The following is a 24,126-nucleotide window of genomic DNA, read 5'->3' on the forward strand; positions in this document are numbered from 1 at the left end:
AATATTGTAATAAAAAAGAAATGATCTAAAACACGTGTGCATCCATCTGCATAGAGAAAAATAGGGAGGTATAACCAACCTAGGGTTAGCAATGGTCATTTCAAGAGAGTCAGATTACCAGAGAGGTCCACAGTAGAAGTTTGTTGATTCTGGTTATCTTTCCCCACAATTCACGAGTGTTGGCTTCATCATTTTGGAAGCAACATAACTGCACCTTTTAGGAAAGCGCTGTGCCCTCTAGGCCCGCAGTTTGAGGTCGGGGGAGGGTGGGGAGTTCCCTTGCCCCAAAGGGTGGAGCGGAAGAAACCGAGGAAGATCTTTTGAATCTAAATATGCGCAATTCCAATGCCCCTAAGTCGGCTGCTTCCTAGTTCTGTTCCACCTCCGGCCAGCTGGGGAGGGTGTGATCGGCGCTGCAGCCCGGGGACCTTCCGCTCGCACCTACCCTCGTAGCCTCCCCACTGTGCCCGCGAGGAGAAAACAGAGGCCCTGAGACTCGGGAAGGAACTCCCCAGACCCGGTCGCGCGGAGACAGCGCCCGGCCACCCCCTCGCCTACGACGGAAGCCTGTGGGGATGCTCCAGCCGCCGCCAACTGCCGCTCGCGACATTCTTGGTGTTCCGCGCGAGGCTCACCTGGTCTTTATTTTTAAAGTCTTTATGTGGTCTGTATTTTTATTGTCGTGATTCTTTTAATATGTAAGAGAGTTTGTATTTTTGTTGTAATCCTTTTATTTATACCTACTTCTTAGTTACCTTGTTAGTTTAGATGATCTCATGAAGTTTCATTATTATGAATCCAGTTATGGATTTTTTTTTTTTTTTGAGACAGAGTCTCACTTTTTTGCCCTGGGTAGAGTGGAGTGCAGTGGCATCATCATAGCTCACTATAACCTCCAATTCCTGGGCTCAAGGGATCCTTCTGCTTCAGCCTCCTAAGTAGCTGAGACTGTAGGAGCACACCACCACGCCTGGCTAATTTTTTCTATTTTTGGTAGAGACAGGGTCTCGCTGTTCCTCAGGCTGGTCTTGAACTCCTGACCTCGAGTGATCCTCCCACCTTGGCCTCCCAGAGTGCCAGAATTATAGGCATGAGCCACCAAGCCCAGCCTGTTTTTGTTTTTAATCCTGTTTGTAATTCCTTGGGTTTCCTGCATTGGTGTCTCGTATCAGTTCTGGAATTCTCCTGCCATTGTCAGGTATTTTCTTTGCTTTTCAGACTGCACTTAAGGCTATGTTAGGGTCAGGCACGGTGGCTGGGGAACAAAATTTACTAAGAGATATAAACATGTACATGTACTGATCACAATCTGTTGTAAGTGACAACAGAGATATGAGCTGAGTGCTATGGGAGCACAGAATAAAGAATTCTCTTTAGTGATTTAGCAGGTTAGAAGTAGAAGCTGTGGCAGGAGATGAGTCTGTAGAAACAGGGAGGATCCAGATCCTATAGGGTCTTATTTTTTATTTTTTTGAGACAGAGTCTCACTGTGTCGCCCAGGCTAGAGTGCTGTGGTGTCAGCCTAGCTCACAGCAACCTCAAACTCCTGGGCTCAAGCGATCCTCCTGCCTCGGCCTCCCGAGTAGCTGGGACTACAGGCGTGTGCCACCACGCCCAGCCTCTAAAGGGTCTTTACCTATTTTTCTGAGTAGTTAATGCCAGACAGTGGTTGAAATACTTTTCACAGGTTGATTTAATTTTTACAGCATCCTGTAAAATGAGTGCTACTCTGAGCTCTGTATTATATATATAGAAACTGCGTACTGAGAGGTTACTGTTGCTGACCAACCAGGTTCATTTGCCCTGCTGCCCAAGAAGCCAGTCAGTCAGCAGGTTTTGAGGCAGAGAGAAAGAGTCTTTATTCTGCATAGCTATGAGGGGAGATGGGAGAAATTTCTCAAATCTGCTTCCCCAAAAATTTGGGAGACAGGGTTTTTAAAGCCAGTTTGGAGGCAATTGAATCTGCTAATTGGCTGGGTTTGGAGTGGAACCATAGGGTTGTAGAAATTGTCTTCTTTGCTGACCAGGTTCTTGGATGGGGGTCACAAGACCAGCTGAGTCTTTTCCTCGGAACGGGCTGCTGGTCTGAGTGGGTCAGCTGTTCCACTAGAATGCAGGACCTGGAAGATAGCTCAGAAACTACCCCTAGGTTTCAAAAGGGTGATATTATCTGTGGAGAAAGCTAAGAATCTTTATGGACACTAACTATGGGGAGAAAGTTAAGAATCTTTATGACCACCAGCTGCGTGGCTCTGGAGTGGCAATTATAGAGAAGCAAACAGTGGGACAGCAACTAATTATTAGCATTATTTTTAGCTAGATATTTACCATAGTTCTTGCCTTGTACCCCGTTATTGAAGGGCGGTTTCATTACAATGTGGCCAGGCTCACTCAAGTTAGTACTGTAAGGTTTCTTTGAAGTAGCTGGCGCCAGAGAAAGACGAGCAGAGTTGAAAGGGACAAGTAAAGAGGCTTTATTGGGGCGCTCCCTGGTGGGGGTAACGAGTCCCGAGAGAGGGACCCACGGAGTGGTACCAGAGAGGCCGCCCCGCCCAGAAGTCTGAGTGGGTTTATATAGGTTCTTAGGACTGGTGGATGGGAGTTTCTTCGGCCAGGAGATGTCGGTGTGAGGACTGAGGAATTTCTTTGTTTCAGCTTTGGGGCGGGTATTGAGGAATAGGAGGGACTTCTTCTTTTTTCCATTAGGGAAGGGAGAGGTACCTGCCACCAGCCTTACAAGTACAGGACATACCTGAGCTTTGAACCTAGGCAGTTTGACTGTGGATTTGTATCCTTAACCACAATGCTGTAGTTTTTCTGTCTATTAATATACAAAGTAGATGTACTTCCAGACTGGTACATACAAATCTACTAGCTGCATTTTATTTTGGTGTATGGTTATACCATAATTTCTTTAACTGGACTGATAGACATTTTTGTTTGTTTCTAGTTTTTTGCAATTATGGACAGTGCTACAGTGAGCAATATTTACTCCCCACCCCACACTGATTCTGATACCCCCACAGGATCACTCTTACCCTCTCCTTTATCATCACTGTATATATGATCTCTAAAATTCCTTCAGGGCCATCACCCTCAATTCAGACATTTGCAGAGCCATAATTTTTAATCTCAGAGTTCTATATGTTGTAGATTACTCAATATGGTAATTGACAAGGCTCATTTATACTCATTTTCTGAGGATTGAAGGCCTGGGTGACATATTAGCTAGCATTTATTGAAGACTTCCTATGCCAAACACTTTACTAAATACTTTACATATTTTATTTGTCTCAGCAATCCTATGAGCAATTCTATTGTGTATCCCTTTTTAAAATGAGGAAACTGAGGCTTAAAGAGGTTAAATGACTTGTTTATGGTCATATAGCTAGTGAATGGCTGTCTGATTGCAAAATTTATATTCTTAACCCTTTTATTAGTGTGCCAGGACTGCTATAACAAAATGCCACACGCTGGGTAGCTTAAAACAACAGAAATTTGTTCTCTCAGAGTTATGGAGGCTAGAAGTCCAAATTCAAGGTGTCAGAAGGGTTGGTTCCTTCTGAGGGCTTTGGGGGAGAATCTGTTGTATGCCTCTCTCCTAACTTCTGGTGATGGCCAGCAATCCTTGTCGTTCCTTGGCTTGCAGCTACATCATTCCAATCTCTGCCTCTGTCATAATATGGCACTGTGTGTCTCTGTTTTCACATCATCTTTTCCTTTTCTTATAAAGACACCAGTCATATTGGATTAGAGCTAACACTAATGGCCTCATTTTAACTTGAGTATATGTGTGAAGACCCTGTTTCCAAATAAAGTCACATTCACAGGTACTGGGCATTAGGACTTTAACATGTCTTTTTATGGGATACAAGCCAACCCATAATAACTCTTATTGCAAAACTTCCCCCAAATCTCCACGGAAGAATAGTCGTTCACTCTTCCTTAACCACTCCCACCAAAAAAAAGCAGTCAAAAATGTTCTTTCTTCTGGACTAGAGCAGTGGTTCTCAAAGTGTGGTCTGGGACCAGGAGTACTGGCATCACCTGGGAGCTTATTAGACATACAGAATCTCAGGCCTCATCCCAGATCTAGTGAATCAAAATCTGCAGTTTAACAAGATCTCTGGGTGATTTGTATGAGCTTTCAAGTTTAAAAAGCATTGATTTAGGAAATTTGGATAATTATCTTCAGAGTTGTGGCTACCAGGGAGTAAACTGCCTAACACTTGGCTGGTAGGGAGAATTAAATTCACTTTTTGTCAGTTTGATGCTTCTGATTATAAATTTAAATATATCCTCATATATTTAAAATTGGAAAGTACAGAAAAGTATCAAGAAACAACAGGAAAATTATTGACTATATCCTCACCACCCAGAGAAATCACTGCTAACATTCTGAAATGTTTCCTCCTATTTTTCATTGCTTCCTTACTTTTACTGGAGATAAATTCTTGATATGCTTAAACTTTATATATTGATAACATTTTATTAGTTAATTTGTTATACTTCACACTTTTGTGTGGTTATAACCCTGGAAAATATGTGCATTTATGAATTTTACAATTTTGCAATATTATTCCTTTGCAACAACTGTTTAAGACTATAGAATTAACTAACATCTTAATTATAGGCCAAATGCTCATGGTTGCAGTTTTACTCTTATAAAAATCACATATATTCTTCAGTATGCTTAATTTATAGCTTAATTTTCTTAGAACTAGTATATCTCATTTTTATTCCATGATCAGATTTTAGATTTTTAGTTTCTAGGAAAAGCTCAAACTTTAAAATTTCTTTATTTCTTTGTAGTCTGAATTCAACAAAAAGAATACTTTCTACCTTTTCAACCACGGTGACATTACTATTTCATATCCCAGGGAAAGTGATACAAATTGGGGTATTGCAAGATTGGTAACTGCCAGACTTGACCCCAAAAGGTGATATAACAGAGTTTCTTTTTCATTAGCTCCAGTGATTTAAAAATTAATTTAAAATGTAGAAATTCTTAATTAGAAATTTCACTTTTAGGATACCTGTGTGATAGAACCTTAGACATACATTTTGAAACATCAGATGGGCAATTTTACTCCCTTTTACCTATAGTAAGCATCTGGATACTTTTTACCTATAGTAAGCATCTGTACACTGAGGAAGAACTGACAGGTCTGGGAGAGAATAGACTTAATGAGGGTATCCTAACTATCTTCATTTAGTTGCTGTCATATGACAAAGGGGTTAGATATAAATTTGTGTTTCTTCAGAGGACAAGTCTAGTACCAGTGGAGTCTATTAGGAAGGTATCAGCTAAGTCTGCTAATGATTAGAGCCCTCTAACAGTTGAATAAACAACCTCAAGGATTAGTGAGTACTTTATCTGTGGACATATGGTAGGAAGAACCTGGACGACTCAGCTCTTAGTGATGGCACAATTAGAAATTGGGCACAGTGCCCGGTTTCCAGTAAGTGCCCAATGAATTGTAAAGGGCAATTCTGCTTTGGGTAGGAAATCGGACAGGTGACTGTTAGTGTTCCAACTCGAGGATTCTTTACACTATAGGATAAGATTAGTACTCTTCAATTAATAAAAGTAAGGAAGGGAATATATCACACAATGTGTAAAATCATGATTCATTATGGGCGAAGTATTATAAAACCTGAAATATTAGGATGGAGGAAATTATCCCTTGAAACTTAAGTGAAGCATATTAAAGGAGCAGGTGTGGTATAGTTTTCTGACCACAGAACAAGGAATTAGGAAATTTGGGTTTTCCTCTCATTCCTGCTGGTTTCATTTTGGAAGTCAACCCTGAGATTATCAAAATGAATCAGACTTCACTGTTTTAGGCTTACGATCCTATTTTATTTTAGCCCAGGTTGTTCCATTTTTAACGGCTGATGGCCAAAGGGAAAGAACAGTTAGAGAATGTATCGTGCCAAGCTTTTGATTATGGGTTGGTTAGCTTGATCTTTCACAGACTTAATTTCCTCATCTGTAAAATGAGAAGGCCGAATTAGGAGTTCTAAATGTGGAACATGATGCATCAAGCCCTGGAAATTTTTTTTTTTGAGACAGAGTCTCACTCTGTTGCCCAGGCTAGAGTGCCATGGCGTCAGCCTAGCTCACAGCAACCTCAGACTCCTGGGCTCAAGGGATGCTCCTGCCTCAGCCTCCTGAGTAGCTGGGACTACAGGCATGCGCTACCATGCCTGGCTAATTTTTTCTGTATATATATTTTAGTTGTCCATATAATTTCTTTCTATTTTTAGTAGAGATGGGGTCTCGCTCTTGCTCAGGCTGGTCTCGAACTCCTGAGCTCAAACAATCCACCCGCCTCGGCCTCCCAGAGTGCTAGGATTACAGGCGTGAGCCACCGCGCCTAGCCCTGGAAACTTTTATTCATGTGTATTTTTCTGGGGGAAAGCGTCCATAGATTTCATTAGATAAACAGGCCCCAAATGGTTAAGAACACTAGTACTTTCCAAGTCATTTTTTATGTCATAAATTTCTTTTTTCCCAGTAAAACTTTTAAAAATTGTGTATATTTAAGATGTGGATATTTTGATATACATATACATAGTGAAATTATTACTATAGTCAAGCAAATTAACATATCCATTACCTCATATAGTTAGCTTTTCTGTGGTAAGAGCACCTAAAATCTACTCTCCTAGCAAACTTTGAGTGTGCAATACAGTATTACTAACTATAGCCTTCATGCTGTACATTAGATGTCTACACTTACTCACCATGCATAACTTGAAGTTTGTGCCCTTTGACCTACATCTCGCCATTTCCTCCCCCTCCCTGCCCCTGGTTACCACTGTTTTACTCTGTTTCTAAGTGTTCAACTTTTTAAAGATTCCGTGTATTAGTGAGATCATGCAGCATTTTCTTTCTGTGGCTGGCTTATTTCGCTTAGCATAATGTCTTCCAGGTTCTTCCACATTGCTAATGGCCACAATTTTTTCTTTCTTAAAGCTTTTTAAAAGGCTGAATAATATTTCATTGTGTATGTGCGTATGTGTATGTATCACAATTTCTTTATCCATTCATCAATAAATGGACACTTAGGTTGTTGTCCTATCGTGGCTATTGTGGATAATGCTGCAATGAACAAAGGAGTGCAGGTATCTCTCTGAGATACGGATTTTGTTTCCAGATATATACCCAGAAGTGGGATTGCTGGATAATATAGTAGCTCTATTTTTAGTGCTTTGAGGAAGTGCCATAGTGTTCTTCAGAATGGTTGCATTAATTCACATTCCCACCAACAATGTACACAGATTCCCTTTTCTCCACACTCTCACCAACATTTATTATCTTGTCTTTTTGATAATACTCATTCTAACAGGTATGAGGTGATATCTCAATTGTGGTTTTGATTTACATTTCCCTGATGAGTAGAGATTTCCAGTTCTGTTTGATCTTAGTAAAAGGATATTCTTTTGAAATTAGTGGCTATGTTAAAAAATTTCAAGCTTCTTTATCTCTATAAGGTGTTGCAAATAGGAAATAAAAGAGGAATTAAAAGGTTTAGGGCATATTTATGAATAACAGGAGTAAACATAGCTATTAAGAGAGGTAAGGAAATACCTTACTATCATCAAGAACAATCACCCATGCGTTTTATGTCACTTCTGATATCTGGAGACAGAATTTTAAGATGATGAACTCTGAGTTCTGACTCAGGATGGCTGTTCATGTTTGAAGTGATTTGCTTAGAAACGTAGTAAACATACAAAGTATTATTATACAGGAAGCTAATCTCATCAGCTATATGAAAATTAAACTTAATGATTTATAATCACATCTCATATTCTCAGTCCCAGATAGAAGAAAAAAACAAGACAATAATTTTTTACAGTTGTATTTATTCTACACTGCCCACAGTAATAGCTTATGTGTGCATACAATAAGACTTTTATCTAATCCCTGTAAAGGTCATTTATGTGAGCCCCCTGAGGACAAGGATTGTGTTATAATTCATCCTTTGCAGAATTAAACAATCCTGCCCAATGTCATAGAAGTGAGTTAGACCGAATTGTTTTCTAGGCCTACAGTCTTGTGTTTTCTTTTAGGTACTGTGCCTGGCTAATTTCCCTGGCTGTTACATAGTTGATCATCTCTTTTTTTAAAAAAATACTTGCTTTCTCTGTCTCCTGGGCAGTGCCAGGGCCCGTGGCCCCGGCGGCAAAGGAGCAGTCCCAAAAAAAATTTTAATAAAAATAAAAGAAAAAGAAAAAACTTGCTTTCAGTTGGCTTTTAGGTTACCATACTTTCCTGGTCTTCTCCTATCTCACTGGTCACTTCTTAGTTTCATCCTCATTTTCCTAACATCTCAGTATGGGAAGGCCCCTAGACTCAATCTTTGAACATTTTCTCTTCTTTATTTATGCTCACCTTGGTAATCTTATCCTGTTGCATGGTGTGACCATGATGGCTCTTAGATCTCTAGACTTGTACATCTAGCTGTCTACTTGACATGTCCACTTGGATGTGTTTCTCCTATTGCCTTCCCCATTTCAGTAAGTGGCAACTACATCCTTCCAGTTGCTCTGGCCCCAAAACCATGGCGTCACTCTTCACTCATACTCCATATCCAGTCCAATCCTTTGGCAGACCATGTGGTTGTTTCTTCAAAATATATTCGGCCCCCATAATATGCTGAAATAAAAAAAAATATATTCAGAATCCACCACTTCCTGTCATCTTTACCACTATCACCTGGTCCATGACATCATTTTCCCTTACCTGGATCATTGCAAAATCCTAACTAGTCTCCTTGCTGCTACCCTTATCTTCTAGCGGTCTGTTCCCTATACAGTATTTAGAGCATTTCCTTTGAAAAGTCAGTTCGTTTCAATCCTCTGCACAGAACCCTCCATTAACTTTCTTCCCATCTCACTTAGAGTAAAAACAACGTTCTGAAAATGGCCTTTAAGGGCTTATGCAGCCCATGTGTAAAGCCAGTGGTTTAAAATAGGGATTCCACTTTGGTTCGAGCTCTTAATTTTTGCTGCGTAATCTCTCTCATATGAAATGCAGACATTTTCTATACTGGATTCAAGGCCTGTACTTACACAATAACCCTTGATATACATTATCATGGAGTAATGTAATTGTTCTCTTTAATGTTAACTTTTGATCTGTAGCCTTAACAATTGTTATTTCTTTAATTTATAGCTGTTTTAAAATGTGTTTTGGCTCTAAATAGAATTCATTCATTCTACAAGCACTTATAAGGGCATATTATGTATCAGATACTGGGGTTATAAAAATGAATAGAAAGAGGTATGCATCAATAATCTTCACAACTGTGAGCAAATAGTTTTATTGTGCATATACATGTATAGACAACAATACCATAAGAATTGCATATTATTCATTAGATGGAAGCCAAGGGATAAATTGTATGCTGAGTAAATAAATCCAAAGGGAAGCATCACGTTTGTCCTTTTGATTTTTCTCCTATCTCCCTTCTATTCCTCTTTTACTCTTTGAGCAATAAAAGAGTCTTCTTACCCCTGACCAGGCATTTGCTAGCTCTATTAGTCCTGTATAGTTTCATACTTCTCTATTTTTTTCCTATTTTTAATAATTGTTCTCTTTTTCAGATAAAAATGTTCATATAGATTATATTCTCAGTATCTTTCATTACTAAGGATGGTGCTTTATACACAGTAGGCCCTCAAATCTCTGAGTGCTTATAAATATGATTTTTGCTTTATCTATTTAATTCCCTAGCCCTACAGCTAAGGTTACAAGATAGGTTAGTTAGAATATTGAAGAGGGATGAGATGAAAGATAAAAAATAAAGCCATTTTCTTATAGAAGGGTTTTTTTTGTTTGTTTTTTCTTTTTATCTGTAGGCAAAAGGGAAGTTCTTTTTAAGTATTGAGTTTGGGGTAGTATATTGAATCTCATTTGAGTGTTGGGGACATTTAGAAACAAAAGCATTTTAAATCATAAAGATTTTAATGCAGAATATAACGGGAGGCCTGTTTTTTTTAGGCTACTATTACATGCCTGAATAGCCATGAATTGGAAATTTTACAATGATGGTTTCATATAAAATTGTCCTTCCCTTCCTTTTTTTTCTTTTATTAGCTATAAGCATTCAGATGAAAACCACCTAACTTGTAATGGACCCCCTATGGAAATTCCTGGAGAATATACAAATAAGTTGAATGTGACTTATTCTGTGAAATTTGAAGTAAGTAGTCCATGCAATCACATTAATTTTTTTCCAAGTCAAGTATTTAAATATCATATACTTAATATTAAAGCTTAAATTTTCATCAATTTAAAGTTATGTGACACAGCTAAGAGCCCAAGAAAGCAGGTAAATTCTTTCTGTCTAAACAATTCAATGGATAATCATTAAAGGAATTACTATATTAAATCTACTACATTTCAGATACTGTGCCAGGTACTTTACTTTCTCTTACTTCTTATTTAGGTTTGAAAGAGGTACTTGGGAAACCAGGGGGACATCTTCTGGGGTTTGCAGGCTGGCTGGCTGCTCAAGTGGGACTTTAAAGGAAGAATATGTTATGGAAGAAACACAGGATGGTGTAGTGAAAAAGAACACAGACAATCGCAGACAGACCTGCGATTCAAATTCAGGCTTTGCCACTTACTAACTGCGTGGGCTTAGGTAAGTCGCATGATCTCTGAGTCTGGGTTTCTTCTCATGCCATTTAATGCACATTTTCAGAATACATAGAGCCCTTAGTGTAGTGCCTGATACAGAGTAGGTTCTCAATATATGACGTTCATCATTGTTTGTATGTCTAGTTTTTTTTTGTTTCATAAATAGCTATTTTTATAAAGATGGTGTGTATTTCTGGCAAAAAAATAGCTATAAATAGATATATTATAAACATCCTGGTGAATATTCTACTACCTCTGTGATGCTCGTGTTTTCTGTTAACTAGTTGCTTCATATTTTCTTTTATTTATTTTTGCTTTGTATTTTAAAAGGTAGTATGTGAAAACAGGATTCTATGGTGAGGTTATTTTGGGTAGTGGTATGGTAAAGGAGATTAAAACAATGGATTTAAGAGTATTCACTGTGTTAAAGGGCATTGTGACTTTCCAAAAGATGATTGATTATAATTTGTGGCATTTCAAAGATGATGGAAGAACTTATGAGAATATAATGTTCTGTAGAATATACAAGGGCAACAACTTCATGTGGTGCTTAGAAGTATACAGCTTTGTAGAAACGGGATTTTACTACATGTGCTGTTTTCACTTCATGTGTGTGTCACGCATATCTTTCCATGTCAATAAATATAGAACCACATCCTTCTTATTGACTGCATAGTACATTTTCATCAACTTATAAATGAGGCCATAATTGACTTACTTAGTGCCCTATTGATGAAAACAACCCAAAAGTCTAATTTTTAATTATTGTAAATAATGCTTTAATGAACATCTTTCCTTTTTTACTTGTGTAATTATCTCCTAGGGTTAAATTTCTAAAAGGAGGACTATTTAGGTAAAAGGGTGCATACATTTTGATAACATTGCCAAAATCTTTTCCAAAAGAGTTTCTAGGCCTGAGGATTTGCTGTTTCCTTGAATACTCAGCAATATTAGGTTTTTGTTAACCTTTTTTGTTTTGTTTTGTTTTGTTTTGAGACAGAGTCTGGCTCTGTTGCCTGGGCTAGAGCTCACAGCCTAGCTCACAGCAACCTCACACTCCTGGGCTCAAGCAATCCTGTTGCCTCAGCCTCCCGAGTAGCTAGGACTACAGGCACGTGCCTCCACGTCCGGCTGATGTTTTTCTATTTTTAGTAGAGACCCATCTTGCTCTTGCTCAGGCTGGTCTCAAACTCCTGACCTCCCAAGCGATCTTCCCGCCTCGGCCTCCCAGAGCGCTAGGATTATAGGCGTGATCCACCATGCCTGGCCTAACCTTTTTTTTTTTTTTTTTAAGCATTTAAGCGTGAAAGGAAATTTATTGAGGAAGGGCAAGATAATTTTATAGAGCAAGAGCGAGATACATTCACCACAGAACTACAAAAGGACCCCTCTGTCGTAACAAAAGGGGCTCTGATTATGGTCTGGCATCTTGTTTTATAGTGTCTGGATTGGACCCTTCTTGCGGTTCAGATGTCACCACTGAACCACTTTGATGGATAGTTAACGACATGATAATCAGCCTTAGGTTACTCCAGGTCACTTTCCAAATTCTGTTGTGCCTGGGTTGCCTGGCCTGCATTCTTTTGCAGATTAGCAGGGGTTCCTCCTTCCCCTAGATGTGGCAGTTACTCAGGGTAGGAGTAAGGCCAGGCAGCACCAAGAGGACCCTTCTCCTTCTTGGCAATTGCTTGAGGTAGCACCAAGGTAAGGCACCCGCCTTTGTCCCTACAAGCCAAGCTGGAATCCCTGTCTACTTAACAGATTGATTAAGAAAATAAGAACATACCAGAAATAAAATATGTAACAATAACATAGATCCTGAAGATAGTAAAAAGATAATGATAAAATACTATAAACAACTTAATGCCAATAAGTCCCATTAATGGATAAATTCCTTGACAGATGCAAATTAGCAAAACTGACTAAGATAAAATATAAAATCTAAGTAGTATTTTATTAAAGAAATGGAATTTGGTTTCCTTGGTTACTTTTATCATTAAAGAAGAAATTTTACCAATTGTAAACAAGTTACTTTAGAAAATACTGGAGACAGGAATAATTTCAATACCTTTTTTGAGGCCACTATAACTTTAATTGAAAAATAAGACAAGATGTAGGTAAAAAAATTATAGAGCAATATTTCCCATGGAAAAAGATGAAAAAAATTTAACCAAAATTTTAACAAATTGAATCCATCAATATATACAAAGATAATACACTAATATAAAATTGAGTTTATCCCAGGAACCCAGGACCAATTTAACTTCCGAAAATCAATATATTTAACTATGTTCACAAATTAAAAAGAAAAAAACATTATCTTGATGGAAACACAGAAAACATTTAAGAAAATTCAGTATCAATTCATAAAATTATCAGCAAATGAAGAAAAGAAGGTAACTCCTATTGTATTTAGAAAATGTTAAGAATACTACAATTCAAAATAAAAAGGCAAACAACCCAAGAGAGAGTTAGTAAAAGATTTAAACAGACACCAAAAGAATATGTGCAAATGGCTAATAAGCGCATGAAAGGTGCTTAATATCTTTACTCATCAAGACATTGCAAATTAAATATATCTAGAGATATCTACCTACATATCTACAAGAATGCAAGTTATTAAGTCTAAAAGAGAAAATACCAAATTTTTCAGAGGACATAGAACAACTGGAACTCTCATACACTGGTAGTGGAAATGTAAAACAGTACCATTTTAGAAAACTGTCAGTTTCTAAAAAAGTTAAATACCCATCTACTCTATGATTCAGCAATTTTACTCGTAGTATAGATTCAAGGGAAATGAAAAGCTTTGTCCACAATAAGCTTTGTACAAAAAGGTTCACATCAGCCGGGCGCGGTGGCTCACGCCTGTAATCCTAGCACTCTGGGAGGCCGAGGCAGGTGGATCGTTTGAGCTCAGGAGTTCGAGACCAGCCTGAGCAACAGCAAGAACCCGTCTCTACTAAAATAGAAAGAAATTATATGGACAACTAAAAATATATATAGAAAAAAATAGCCGGGTATGGTGGTGCATGCCTATAGTCCCAGCTACTCAGAAGGCTGAGGCAGGAGGATTGCTCGAACCCAAGAGTTTGAGGTTGCTGTGAGCTAGGCTGACGCCGTGGCACTCTAGCCCAGGCAAAAGAGCGAGACTCTGTCTCAAAAAAAAAAAAAAAGTTCACATCAGCTTTATTCATCATAGCCAAAAAACTAGAAACAATCTTGATTTCCATCAATAGAATAAGAGATAAATAGTTTTATCCACGCAATGAGATACTTAGTAATAAGAAGAAATTATCTGCTAATACATGCCACAACATAGATAAAACTCAAAAATATGCTCAGTAAGAGAAATCATACACAAAATATGCATCCTGTATTATTGCATTTATATGAAATTCTAGAATAGATAAAACTAACTATAATAGAAGTCACAATAATAGTTGCTTTGTCATAGGGGATTGATAAAAATGTTCTGTATATTGATATATGTCTTGGTCTGTTTTGTGCTGCTATAACAATACCTTAGATCGGGTAATTTATAATGAACGGAAATTTATTGGCTCATGGTTCTGGAGTCTGGAAAATCTAAGATCAAGAGGCCAGCATCTGACAAGGGGCTTCTTGATGCATCATGTCATGGTGGAAGGGCAAAGGGGAGGGGAGGGAAGGAAGGGAAGGGGAGAGAGAGAGAGAGAGAGAGAGAGAGAGAGAGAGAGAGAGAGAGGAGACTTTGTCAAACTTTTTTTTTTTTTTTGAGACAGAGTCTCACTCTTGCCCAGGCTAGAGTGCCGTGGCATCAGCCTAGCTCACAGCAACCTCAGACTCCTGGGCTCAAGCGATCCTCCTGCCTCAGCCTCCTGAGTAGCTGGGACTACAGGCATGTGCCACCATGCCCGGCTAATTTTTTCTTTTTCTTTTCTTTTTTTTTTTTTTTGAGACAGAGTCTCACTTTGTTGCCCAGGCTAGAGTGAGTGCCGTGGCGTCAGCCCCGCTCACAGCAACCTCAAACTCCTGGACTTAAGCGATCCTACTGCCTCAGCCTCCCGAGTAGCTGGGACTACAGGCATGCGCCACCATGCCCGGCTAATTTTTTCTATATATATTTTTAGTTGTCCAGATAATTTCTTTCTATTTTTAGTAGAGACGGGGTCTCGCTCAGGCTGGTCTCGAACTCCTGACCTCGAGTGATCCACCCGCCTCGGCCTCCCAGAGGGCTAGGATTACAGGCGTGAGCCACCGCGCACTGCCCCTTGTCAAACTTAAAGTCTTGCTTCTGAATTTTAATTTTGTGAGTATACCAAAGGGGGATAGATTCATAATAACCAAACTCCTATGGGTTCAATGTATTAACCAGAATACTAATTTATTAGTTTATATGGAGAAATTTCATGTTAGCTGGTTAGGACATCTGCCTGTAATAAAGGTATATGAGAAAGCAAATATAAACTGAATAGAATAAACAGAAAGATTCTTGGTGAGAATAGGACCCCAGAGCAAAGGGAAGTGAGGTATTAAAAGATGATGATCATGGCTGGGCGTGGTGGCTCACGCCTGTAATCCTAGCACTTTGGGAGGCCGAGGCGGGCGGATTGTTTGAGCTCAGGAGTTCGAGACCAGCCTGAGCAAGAGCGAGACCCCTCATCTCTACTAAAAATAAAAAGAAATTATATGGACAGCTAAAAATATATATAGAAAAATTATCTGGGCATGGTGGCGCATGCCTGTAGTCCCAGCTACTCGGGAGGCTGAGGCAGGAGGATTGCTTGAGCCCAGGAGTTTGAGGTTGCTGTGAGCTAGGCTGATGCCACAGTACTCACTCTAGCCCGGGCAACAGAGTGAGACTGTCTCAAAGAAAAAACAAAAACAAAGATGATGTTCATGACACTCTAGTGCTATACTTTCTCATGGACCAGATGTTTATGTTCATGGGTTAGGCACTCTTAGCCCTGGATAGTTTCAGTGGTGCTTCACCAAAAGACTGACTTTGGGGCTTTTCTTTTATAGGGAAAACCTTTTATGACTATGTGGATCTATGTATTTCTCTTTTTAATTTTTTTTAGACTGTCACATTTTTGATTCAGCTTTGGTTATACTTGATGTCATATCAGGATTACTTTTTATAGTTTCAGATGTGCTTTTCTAAGACCAAAACCTAATCACCTTATTTGGGACTAGGCCTCAAATCTCAAACATTTAGAAATTGTGCTTGGTTTGTGTATTTCTGTGGTTGGCCAGATAGCCATTATAACATGATTCTTCCTAATCTCATTCTGAAAGCAATTCCATGTTGGGGATGTCTTGCTTTTGTCCCTGTGTATCACCTGTAGTGGTTATCTCCATTTTATAAATGAGGACACTGAAACCTAGCGAGCTGAAGTAATTTTCTCAAGATCATGACTAGCAGGTGGTGGAAGTGATATTTATTTATTTATTTTTATTTTTTCAGCATATTGTGGGGGTACAAAAGTTTAGGTTATGTATATTGTCCTTGCTCCCCCACCCGCAGGTCTGTCTGGCACCCAAACTCATAGTTTTTCCACTATACCATTGTGGCTTTTCTATTTTGAGGGTCTGTTATATTTTCTGCCTGCAGAGTTACCGTAAAGAAAACGAGAACCGTTTATGTTAGAAATGTGTGTGTACCTTGAATTATCTGGCAAGAGGTCAGGATTACTTGATTCTACATCCTGCAGTTTACCCAAACTGCAATTGGGGAAAACAGGCAATTTACTAGTCCAATAGGTATAGTCCAGTCTTCTAATTTCTGGATGAAATATACACGTATAATCTAAGGGAAAGGAATGAAATACACTATGAGAAAACTATTCAAAGTCTAAGTTATTATCAGAAGTTAATTGAAGAGCTGAAGCCCTTATACATTTTTATCAGTTATTCATCAGCTATTAAAAATTTAAATGTAAGAACTCTTATGTTTACAGTAAAAGCCAAGGAAAAACACATCTAAATTGAAGTTCAGATTCACATCTGGAGCCTGCATGGTATGGGGTTAGTGGTCTGTTTATCTTGTCAAGAAGCAATTATAGCCATCAAAAGAGCTGAAGTGGAAGTTCAGATGCAGTCATACCAAATGGTGGAATTTGGGGAATCACCTTATTTGGGGTTAGGTCTCAAACCCCTGTTCCTCAATAGTCAAGTCTAATCCTGGAAGCTATTCTAGAAGACAGAATTTTCTTTTCCCACTGAAACTTATTTGATGTGCTTAGAAGGCCCTTAGCTTCCAGAGACATTACGCTAGAAAGAACCAGACATACTGGAGTTCGTATCTTGGCTCTGCCATTACTAGCTAGGTGAACTTGGTTAAACCATTAAGCCTATATTTCCTAATCTATAAAATGGGGATAAAATATTCACCTCGTGTGATTGCTATCAGAGTTAAGTGAGCCAACATCAAATACTTAGTGCAGTGCCTAGCCAGTAGTACACATAGACAATGTGTCCTTTTTTTGTGATTGTTTTTTTTTGTTTGTTTGTTTTTCAAGGAGGACCTAGGGAAGACAATGTTTCCTGTTCCTCAGATGCAGGTTCTCCCAGATCTAGGGACAGTTAAATTACAAATGTCTTGTATAGCTCATGAATACAGAGAGTGGATTAGGCAGTGAGACTGTACCAAGCCATGATATTCTTTATCTGAATGCCAAAAAGTTGCTGTCTTAGTTGGGGCAATGATGCAAGGAAGAGTGGTGACATATGTCTCTGATGGTGCTCTTTCTTTATTTTCTTGTCTCGAGTTGAAAAATGCATTTTAAACCCAGTGATAAGGGTGTGCATCAACATTTCCCAAAGTGCATTCCCTAGAACACTAGTCAAATAAGTTTGGAAAATGCTACTGCCTCCTTTCTCAGCTTCACAAAGCACATTAGTAAAATATTTAAAACTCTCCTAATAAAGAAACCTCTTGACTGAGTTTAACTCAGCATTTTACACATGTATTTGACTCTAGAGTACACTTTTGGAGTAGCATTTATATCCCACTGTGGAGCCCACTTTGGCTATCCCAGATACAAATGGTTGTTGCCTCTTAGAGTAGCTCACAAAATCCTACCAAACCCACATGTAGCTCAAACTATCAGTGGACAAATGAGAAGCAAAGCTTCGTATGTTAGTTACTGTAATTATAAAAGAACTTAAACTACATTATGAGTTATAAAGGATTTTTGTCAACTAGCTGGGTAACTAGCCATCATTTACTGAATTGGTTCAGTGGAATGCTAGAATTTGAAAATCACTAGTTTTTCAACGTCCAGTGAAGTAATTGATTCAGGTCAATATGATCAATGAGTTAAAATTGTAGGTGAATGAGTACTGGGGAAACTGGTTATTCTTATGGTGGCAAAGTATCACCACACAGATTTTTTTTTACTGTACAGCTTTATTCAAATGTATATGTCCACGTTCTTATATAGTTCCTAGTGTCTATAGTTGTGAAGGTCTCCAGAGAGACAGACAAAGCTGTGTGTTTGTGTCTGCTTGTTTGTGTGAGTTGAGGGTGTTTTTCATTATACACATACATTTTTTTTTTTTTTTTGAGACAGAGTCTCACTCTGTTGCCCAGGCTAGAGTGCCATGGTGTCAGCCTAGCTCACAGCAACCTCAAACTCCTGGGCTCAGGCAATCCTACTGCCTCAGCCTCCCGAGTAGCTGGGACTACAAGCATGTGCCACCATGCCCGGCTAACTTTTTCTATATATTTTTAGTTGTCCAGCTAATTTCTTTCTATTTTTAGTAGAGACGGAGTCTTGCTCATGCTCAGGCTGGTCTCGAACTCCTGACCTTGAGCGATCCTCCTGGCTCAGCCTCCCAGAGTGCTAGGATTATAGGCGTGAGCGACCGCACCCGGCCCACATACATTTTTACTTAGCAATATTATGCTGTATACTTTTGAATATATCCATATATCTAATGATAAGTATTATGCATATTTTTGTGTAGGAATAAATACATAATGTATATGTATATGTGTGTGTGTCTCTCTTTATACTGTTAAAGGAAAAGGACTCAAAACCTTAAAATAATTTAAAGAGGTTTATTCTGAGCTGAATGTGCATGACCAGCTTAGAACACATGGCCTCAAGAGGCCCTGAGAAAATGTGCCTGCGGTATGTGGGTTACATTTTGGTTTTATACATTCGTGGAGACAGGAATTACACATAAGCTCACCACACAGATTGCTTGCTAGTTGCTAATGGAAAAATATAAAAATAAATGAATAAGTAAATAAATAAATATGACTTCACACAGTATCTCTGACTATAATCCAGCACCACTGCATTTATTCTAGCCCTCTCCACATGTTTATTTGTAACTTCTTTTCCTGAAAGTAAGAAACGTGGCTCTCACCATCAACAATATATTGACTAATGTATTCAACCCTAGCACACGTACAGTTTCAGAAGTGTTAACCGATTTTCCCATGAGAAATTTATCAACTAGAGTACAGTGTTTATATAGCACTTTTTGGGTACAGAAGTTCTTATATTCTTTTTTTTTTTCGTGTACCATGTCTGGTATGTATTTTATACTTGTAGCTCATCTTACTTAGAACCAGCCACATTTCAAGTGCTGAATAGCCACATGGTGACTGCTGGTCACTGTATCAGCACAGATCTAGACTGCCTCACATGCAGCACCTGTCCCCTTGGGTGTGTGCTTCTGCATGTTTTTCTCCTTCTGATGCTTCTTATTCTCAATACAGAAAATTTCACCAGATCCTGTGACATAGATTGATTCTAGGCTCTTGACTGAGTGAACTATGCTGTCTTACTCTCCCGTAGTAGATTGTGGAAGCCTCCTGTGTTCCTCTGGTGCACGAAGACATTCACCACGGGGGGATGGGATAGGAGCAGTTCCTCGTGGGGTTGGGGCCAGGGGACCTGGACAGGAAGCCGAACTCTATGCACACGTTGAACCACTTCCAGATGTTAGTGCTGTGCAGCAGCTGTGGCTCCTCAGCCACCTGGGTCATGGCCTCGATTCTCCTGCACCTGCCTTTTCCACCACCTTAGTGCAGCCACCTGCCAACTGCTGTTTGGACTCAGAGCCTATCATGATCAGCTGAGCTTGGGAATTTGTGCCCCTGACCAAGCAGATACTAGACACAGAGAAGATCAGAGGCAGTATAATAATTTTTAGTTTTAGAAGTTTTGTTATTTTGCTTTTTATTATTTTTTATTTTATTTCAGAATATTACAGGGGTACGGATTAATAAAATGTGGTATATGTATACCATGGAGTACTACTCAGCCATAAAAAATGGTGAACTATTTTAATAATACCTTCTGTGTTAACATGGATGGAACTGGAGCCCATTTTTCTAAGTGAAGTATCACAAGAATGGAAAAACTAACACCACATATATTCATCATTAAATTGGAACTAATTGATCAACGCTTATGTGCACATATGGAAATAACACTCATCAGAAATCAAGCAGGTGGTGGGGGGAGGATGAGATGGGTGAATTCACACCTAACAGGTACAATGCACACTATCTAGGTGATGGGTACACTTAATAACTTTGACTCAAATGGTACAAAAGCAATTTATTTTGCTTTTTAATTAAGCATCTTGCAAATGCACTTTAGTGCTTTTGGAAAATGATACATGTTCCCAAATGGATGTAAAATTCAGAGTTTATAATAAATTGTTCAGAAGGAGGGATGAGTCATAAAAATTAATGTTTGAGCAAAGACCTTTTGTTTATCCATTTATGTGACAAATATTTATTGAGTGCCTATTAGGAAGTTATTGAGTGCCTATTATGAATTATGAAAATTGAGTACCTATTATGAATTATTGAATGCCAGGCTAAGGTGTTTCTATACACCGTGTTCTCACTGTAAGAATTTACTGCTTTTATATCTCCAACAAAAGGCTTTTTTATATCATTCTGATCACAATTCTATTAATAGCTATATATTTGAGTTATATAAGCTTTATTTGTGGTCTGGTCTAGGACACTAGCTAAATTTATAGCATTGTTTTTATTGGAAAATGCACTTCTGATTTTCAGGCATTATGGACCATAACTGAATTGAGAATCAGAAAATCTTGTGCTGGCTTGCCTCAGACTCATACCAAGACCTTGAGCAGGTTCATTTTCCTCCCTGGACCTCAGTTTCCCCATAATAAAAAGAGGGAGTAGAACTGGATCAGCAGTTCTCAACCCCATCAGATTAATGTCCTCTTTTAATAAAAAATGTTTTATAATGTTTCCTTTTACTATTCTAAAATGATACTGATAGGTAAGAGAGAATGAAACTTGTCTATCCATATAATTTCAATAAAACATCAATATATTAATAAAACCCTAACTACAATATAAAGGAGAAATAAAAGTAACTTTTAATAAAATATGTATTTAGTATATATTTAAGTCGTTGTCAGATGCTTGCACCTATGTGTATAAGCATTGTAAATGTGACAATAGATCGATATAAGAATATTGTACATTGGTGGTTCAAATACCATATCTTTCCAAATAATTCCTTGATTTTTCTGAAATGTTGATCAATTTTGGTAAAGTTTCAAGCCAAGCATAGTACCATTTTCCCTCGATTTACTTGGTAGTTGAATTCTTGGGAAAAAATTAATGTATATTAAAACCGTGTAAAAATACTTTATGTTTATCTGTAAAAGGGAGTTAGAATCTAGGTGTGGATCATCATAAGCAGTTTTACACTCACATGAATGTTGAGTGGGGCATTTGAAACAGGTGTAGGACATGGTACATTTCTTTTCAATTCCTTTTTTTTTTTTTGGCTTCTCAAATGGAAGAAATTCTTCTGAGTTCTCCATTGTGGGAGTCTCCCTGTGCACCGCAGGACATCTGGCATTGTACTCTGCTGCTAAATACCAGTAGCATTGCCACACATTTTCATCATGCCCCCTAGGGGGTGCTGCTCCCCCTATTGAGAACAACTGAACTAGATGATTAAGTTGCCTGTCAGTTTGATTCATTGAGTCCCTGCATGAATTTTTATTGAATGAGATCCATCATATGGTATTGTGTCACGGATCAATAAGTCTTGTCTTTGTTTCTACTTTTGCTGCTTGTGCCTCCATTATTACCGACGTTAAAGATTGTTTACCCTGCAATTTTATGAGGATTACTGTGTCTTATAAAAGATTTTGAAACTCTAGGAGGTAAAGATGCAGAATAATTTATTCATTTGAAATGGATGAAAAAGTAGATTCCACCAATTAGTTATCTTTTTGCATTTGTCACTTTGTTTACAAGTGTTCCTTAGGCTTTCTAAATAAATTCTTACTTAGGAAAGAGTAATGTGTGTCATGGTATGTTATTTCCAGCAGATGGCAATGTTTGGTGCACAAAACGACTTGGTGTAACAACTGCAGAACCTCCAAGGCTGTCTTCGTATTTAAAATCCAAACTTCATAGTGCGTATTTGAAAGTATCGCTCTTTTTTAAAAGATTTGATGTGAGTTAACTCAATGAAGGCAATGGATATTGACTGGTGAAGAAGAGATGTGTGTAATTCAAATTTTGACAAATTAAGCCACATTTTTCCATTGCAACAATTTTTTAATAGATGGATGAGATAAACCCTTTCATGAAATAATTATCCTTTGATTTATCAGTTCTATAAATGATGGTTTTCTTATGGGTTTTTAAAGATAGTTCATTTTGAAACAGTTTCAGACTACAGAATAATTGTCAGAACAGTACAAAGAACTCCTGTAGTCGCTTTAACCAGATGTCCTGATTGTTAACATTTTACCTCATTTGCTTCTTTTACCTTGTTCACTCTCTGTATGTCCATTATCGTTAGTCTTTCTCTGAATCTTTTGAGAGCTAGATATTGCCTGATCACTCCTAAATACTCCAGAGTGTATTTCCCTAACACAAGGTCATTCTCCTACATAAATAGCATACAGCCCTTCAAATTAGGAACCAATATTGGTACATTACCATCCAATCCATATCCATCCATTCAAATTTTACTAACTGGCCAACAATGTCACTCTTTCCCTTTCTGGTTCACAATTCTATCCAGGATTATGTGTTGCATTTAGTTTTTGGTCTCCTCCCATCTGGACCAGTTTGTTAGTCTTTCATATTCTTGAAATTTTTAAAGGGTATAGACCTTACATTCTGTAGGAGGACTGTCAATCTGAGTCTGTCTGGTGTTTCTTCATGACCAGACTCAGGCTATGCATTCTTGGCAGGAATACCACAGTAGTGATACATCACATCAGGAGGCACGTGAGGTTTACCTGTCCTGTCGCTGGTAATGTTAACCGTGATCACGTGGTCAGCAGGTTTTTAACTGAAATTCGTTGTTGAATTGAAACTCATTTAAATTAATATCTATCACTTAGGTTTTTATTTTTTTAAAGCAATGTATAGTGACTTTCTTCATATGCACAAACTTGAGAAAAAATATATAAGGCTACCCAATTTTAAATAATAAGTCATTTCAAGCATAGCTTGGTCAATTTGTGCCAGTGTTTTCCTTTTGCTAAGAGCATGTCATTGATTTGAGGGGTAAAAACACTGCATTAATGGCTTAAGTGTTTAGTGGGGATTATCATTTAAGATCATCATCTGTTGGTGATATTTTAAAAGAAAACTATTGACAAGTTGAATTTGATCACACACCAGCAGAAATGGCTTGATTCATAATTATGTTTTCTTGTGTTTTATTCAGTACCAAAAACTATAATATTAAACATCTTTTATAAGCTTGTAGCTACAACATCCCAAAATACTTAGCATATGAAATGTAAAATATTAAAGTATTTGATAAGAAAAGATGGTTTAATTTGAACAAGGTTCTATAATCAACCCAAATACCCTAATAAACCTATTTGCAGGGGTGAAGTTGATGAGTTGCAGTGAAGCAAGTTGTCTTTTAGGTTAAGTAGTAATATTGATAATACTTGTATATGTGTATATGGTGGGGACTTCAAACCATACAGAAAAAGTGTAAGTAAATTTCCCCCTTCCTTTACCCTCCAATTCCTACTCTTTCCCTCTAAAAAGTATAACCATTGCTTTTTCTTATTTTTTTATATTATTTTTTCTTCTTTTTTTTCTTTTCGTTTTATTTTTTTTATTTTGCCACATATCTAACGCCACTGTAGCTTTTTCTTATTATCCTTTCAGAAAAATGTTTGTACCCACAAGATATGTATATCATTTTTTTGGGGAAAAATGGAATCTTGCTATACATACATACTTGCTATACATACACCTTTCTTTTTTCACTTAATGCAATTTAATGGACATATCATCACCTATAGATGCACACCATTTCTTTTAATGGTTATACAGTATTTGCTAGCATGGATTACCATAGTTTATTCTCATTGTGATGGGAATTTTTGGTTGTTTCTAGGTTTTAAATTTATAAACAAAACTACAGTGACTCTCATTATGTATATCTGTGTGTACCTTTGCAAGTATAATATGAAGTTGCAATGAA

The sequence above is a fragment of the Lemur catta genome, chromosome X (genome assembly GCF_020740605.2).
Source record: "Lemur catta isolate mLemCat1 chromosome X, mLemCat1.pri, whole genome shotgun sequence".
In the NCBI taxonomy this organism is placed as follows: Eukaryota; Metazoa; Chordata; class Mammalia; order Primates; family Lemuridae; genus Lemur; species Lemur catta.